Here is a 5,501-nt window from a genome sequence, read left to right as displayed (position 1 = left end):
GACAGATTCAAGAGGGAGTGGCGAAATTAAGGGCGACCTCTGAGGCGGTGCACATTGCCCTGTGTACTGTCCCAGAGGTCAGGGGACAGGGCCCTTTCATTGAAGAACAGGTAGTGGTGGCCAATTTAATGATTAGGGAGTTGGGGCGAGCCCTCAGGTGTGATGTGGTGGAGCTGAACAGAATGATCGGGGGGAAAAACTTCCCCCCTTTCGGCCCGGATGGCATTCACTACACTACACCAGCGGGATGGCAGGTAGGAACGAGGGTGGGTCGTAGGGCTCAGGCTTTTTTGCAGGCACGCAGAGCGACACTGCATGCCAAAACATAAAAGAGAAAGGACAGGGGAGAGGGGGCAGGACAGGAGCACGGAGGAGGAAGAGGAAGAAGAAGGCAGTAAATGTGGGGTTCATCAACATGCAGGGGGGAAGAAATCGCATTAAGTGGGACGAAATAGAAGAACAATTACAAACGGAAAATTTTCAGGTATATGGAGTTGCCGAAACCCATTTAAGAGATGAGGAAGAGCCACCATTCATTGCAGGATACACCTGGGTAGGGTGCAACAGAAAAAGGAAGAACGCAGAGGAGGAGGCCTTGGGGCGCTAGTGAAAGGACAGGACTGGGAAAGGTTAAGGGAGAGCTGCAGTGAGCACATGTGGCTCAAGGGCACCGTAGGGAAAGTTGAGACAATCCTGGGAGTTGTGTATCTGAAAACGGGGAATGAGTCGAAAGAGGAGAATGCAAAACATTTCAAATGTATGGCCAAGGACATCAGGGAGTTAGCTATGAAATGGGAGATAATCATCCTAGGGGACATGAATGCACATTTGGGATACTTTGACGGGGCGACAGATGCAGCAGGGCAGATGTGAGTAGATTTTTGTGAGGCTCATGATTTTGTGATAGTTAATGCTGAAATTAAATGCGACGGGAAAATAACATGGGAAAGAAATAACACCCACTCGACAATCGACTACTGCCTTATGTCCCACAAGCTGTATGAACGGTTGGGATGTATGGAAATTGATGAGGAAGGTACTAAAAGCCTGGGAAGTGATCACAAACGAATCAAAATTAGTTTTGAAAGGACAGTACCACTGGTAGAAACTAAAGAAAGGAAAGGTGTGAGCAAACTGAATGACAGGCAGCTACAAGAAGTGGCGAAAAACATTGAAAGCATGGTATCCAAGCAACCGCAAAGGGCATGTACATATGACGAGTTAATAGGTATTTTTAAACGAGAGCTACAGAAGGGACAGATTAGGAAACTAGGAAGTAAGCAGGGAAAACATAAACCGAAAAGCTGGTGGGACCGAGAAGTTAAGGAGGCCATAGAGCAACGCAAAGATGCGTGCAGAAAACACAGAGCAGCAAAGAAAAGGGGAGCCACACCAGAAGAGGTGGAGACAAAATGGGAGGATTACCTTGCAATGAAAAGAGAAGCATTGGCATTAATTCAAGCCAAGATAGCAAAAGTTGGGGTACAGTGGTTGTTAGAGATACGAAAAAAAGACAGAAATGCCTCTAAGAAATTTTGGGAACACATAAGGCAACAGAGTAAGAAGACAGAGGTGGTTCAGCACTCACTGACCACACCAGAAGGAACAAAGGTAGAGGGAGAGGAAGCTCAGGAATATATTAGGTTAACAATAGAGGCAGCATTTGCAGAGCCAGTGGGTAGCGAAATGGAGGACAATGACAACAGCAGGACAGAATTAGAGGAGGAGTATAGAAGGAAGACAAGTAAGGAATGGGACAGAATTGAACACAAGGTCCCCGTGGGAACAGCGATAGGACCTGATGGCATACCTATGAAATTGATAAGCATATAAGGCCAGAAAAGTAAACTAAAATTACGACAACTTATTGAACAAATAGTAGTAGGGGGAGATGTTCCACAGGACTGGAAATCAAGCAGAATGATATTAGTTTACAAAGGTAAGGGAAGCAAGGACAACATTAAATCCTACAGGCCAATAACTGTCACATCAGTCATATACAGAGTAGCAATGCAGATGGTGAAAAAGAGAATGGAGGAATGGGCAGAACGAGAAGAGATCTTGGGAGAACTGCAGAATGAATTTAGAAGGAACAGAAGGCTAGATGATAATTTATTTGTTATAACACAGTGCATAGAGATAGCGGCAGCCAGGCAGAAACCGCTATGGATAGCTTTTTTAGACATTAGACGAGCCTATGATAATGTAAACCGAGAAAAGTTATGGAGCCAGTTGAGGGAATATGGTCTAGCTAGAAAGATGATTGTACATCTTTCTAGCTAGACCATTATCTGTACAACAAGTTTATACAGATAATGAGGTAGAGATAACATGGGAGGGGGAAACTACAAAGCTAGCTAAAATAAGAAGAGGTCTCAGGCAGGGCTGTCCATTGTCGCCTCTGCTTTTTATGATTTACATGAGCCAAATGGAAAAGAGACTAGAACAGAGCACAATAGGAACCGACATAAGCTATATGCTGGAAGGGCAGAAGGTAGCTCAAGTACTAGCCGGACTGATGTATGCAGATGATATTGTACTGCTTGCTGACACCCAGGTAGGGCTACAGGAACTAATGAGCATATGTGGAGAGGAGGGAGAAAAATTGGGACTGCAATTCAGTAGAGAGAAGTCTGGGATAATAGTATACAATGAAGAAAGGGGGGAGCCATTGGAAATACAAAACACTAAGATTGATCATGTTGAAAAATACAAGTATTTGGGCATATGGCTAAACGAGGGCAAAAAGTACTTGGAAGAACAGGAAAAAATTATGATTGAAAAAGTGAAAATGAACTCAGCTGTAATGAAACACAAGACACTATGGAACTATAATAGGTACGAGGTGGTTAGGGGCGTATGGAAAGGGGTTATGGTACCTGGCTTCACATTCGGAAATTCAGTACTGTGCATGAAATCGGAAGTTCAGGCATGCATGGAAACGAGACAGAGAAGTGTAGGCAGGTTGGCCTTAGGAGCGCACGGGAACACCCCTAATGAGGGAGTGCAGGGGGACATGGGATGGACGTCATTCGAAGGTAGAGAGGCAATAAGTAAGCTAAAATATGAACAGAGACTCCCAGCACTGGAGAAAAAAAGGTGGGCAGGAAAAGTGTACAAATATCTATACATGAAAAGTTTGAACACAAAGTGGACACTCACAACGAGGAAGCTGAGGAATAGATACCTACAGCCGAGGGAGGGGGTCCAACGTGGGTCTAGTGTGGGAAAGGAGGTGAAGGAGTGACAACTAGTTTAAGGAAAAGAGGATATAAAGAAGGAAAAAGAAAAAAATAGGAGGGGGAGCAAAAGGCTAGGTGGCGCCAGCCGCCGCCCGTTACAAAGGGTATAGCCGCCATCCATCCATCCATCCATCCATCCTTCGTTCGCTACAGCCTTGGCGCCTGCCTGCTCCTCGAGCGGCGAGCCACGTCTACGTAACGTGTGGTGGTTCGGTGCGTCACCTCACTGACATGACACAGACTCGACTAGTTCACCCGCTTGAACTTTCCCTAACCTCGGCGTGCGTTTGTCGCGCCTACCAGGTGCGCCTATTCCGAAACGCCCGCAGCAGACGCAACGAAAGCGAGCCCACTAGAATCAACCGCTTGCTCATCGTGAGACTAGGGCCTCCTTCTCTCCTATATATTTTATGACTAGGCTTAAAGATTGTCACGCGACGCTCGCTACAAGTGTATTCCTTCCTCTGTGGTCACACGCATCACCGTCCTCATGTTTAACGTTGTCACATTTCCTTGGCAGAAATTTGACAGAAAAGTGAATGAACGAATACAGCTTAATTTCAAGAACTGACTGGCCGGGGACCTAATCGGGGAGTGATGCTTGTGGATGCGGCGGGGTGAAAGGTGCATGACGGGCGTCACTTGTCAAACTCTCTAAACCACCCCCTAGGGGCCTCTAACGATCGAACTCCCACGGGGAGAGTGCCTTCTAAGACTAAAGATACTGTCCCCGCCCATTCATTTACTCGTCCACGGCCTTGCGACGTGCGGAGACGCAGTGCTGTCGTAGCTATCGTCGTCAGTGCCGTTGTCGTCACTCTTAATTGTCGTCGCACAACGACCTACATACCGCCTCTTTGTTAGGTTCTCGAAGTATCGCTATTATTTATTTATTTGTCTACTTATTCACTGGTGACATATTCATCAAATGACACTGCGGCCCTTCTGCAGGACCTATACCATGCAGTGATTGGCCACGGTGGATATATGGCGCTCTGCTCGCGGGTTCGGTTCTCCGCTGCGGTGGTCAGATTCTGACGGGGACGCAACAAAAAGGAAAAAAAAAAAAAAAAAACGCTCGGGTCCTTAGATTTAGGTGCACGTTAGCGACACCAGGTGGTGGAGAATATGAATCTGGAGCTCCCCACTACGGCGTATCTCGTAATTCGCTGTGCGTTTTCGGAACGTAAAAACACCATATAATTTAGTATTCTTTGGTAACCCGCCGTGGTTGCTCAGTGGCTATGGTGTTGGGCTGCTGAGCACAAGGTCGCGGGATCGCATCCCGGCCACGGCGGCCGCATTTCGATGGGGGCGAAATGCGAAAACACCCGTTTGCTTAGATTTAGGTGCACGTTAAAGAACCCCGGGTGGTCGAAATTTCCGGAGCCCTCCACTACGGCGTGCCTCATAATCAGAAAGTGGTTTTGGCACGTAAAACCCTATATTTTAATTAACTTTAATATTCTTTGGTGGGCCGCATGGTTGCGGCCATAGGGAGCATTCAATGAATTGTGATTTATTTTTCTGCATCTATCCCCTTCCCTCACGTGTAGGGTGGCCAACCAGAACTGCATACCTCTGGTTAACCTCTTGGCGTTTCTATAATTGCTTTCTCTCTCTGTGTCTCTATCTCTCATGATTTTGTTTCGATCTAGGTTCCAGCCATTATGCCAAGGGAGGTGTCTTCTGAACTGACCTATAGGCGGCTAACTTGAGGGAGGAGGGCTTCCTTACTTTGGTTAGATGCTATAACCCTTAGTTTGCTAAGAAAAATTTGAGAGAACTTGTGGTGGGCAGCCCGGCTTTGTGAGGCTGCATGAGGACAGACAACGAATACACATAAGCATAGAGTATACGACCTTTCGCTCAGCTCAGCGACATGCTGCTGCGACAAATGTGCAGACGCTTACACTCGTGGCTCGCATTTCCATGGGCAACTGTCTAAAGATGCACTAACGTCAACAATGGGATGAACTGTTTCTTTGTTCGAAGCAGTTACGCACTTAGCCGCTGTATAGTTATCCATCAACGCGAAAAAAAAAAAAAGCTTGACAAGGATATATGCCGGGTCGAAATACATAATTCGATCGTTGCCAGGAAGAACATTGTTAAGTTCGACGACCTTCGCTTCTATCTTTTATTTCTTTGGTGTTAAGCTCGGCGACCATGACTTGTGAATTTTATTTGTTTACGCGTACACAGCCATAGGGAGACTTTGCAAAATGTTTCCATATGTGTGGGGGCCCGGGAAGTGCG

The sequence above is a fragment of the Dermacentor andersoni genome, chromosome 1 (assembly GCF_023375885.2).
Source record: "Dermacentor andersoni chromosome 1, qqDerAnde1_hic_scaffold, whole genome shotgun sequence".
Classification (NCBI taxonomy): Eukaryota; Metazoa; Arthropoda; class Arachnida; order Ixodida; family Ixodidae; genus Dermacentor; species Dermacentor andersoni.
Note: the sequence above shows the minus strand (reverse complement) of the source record.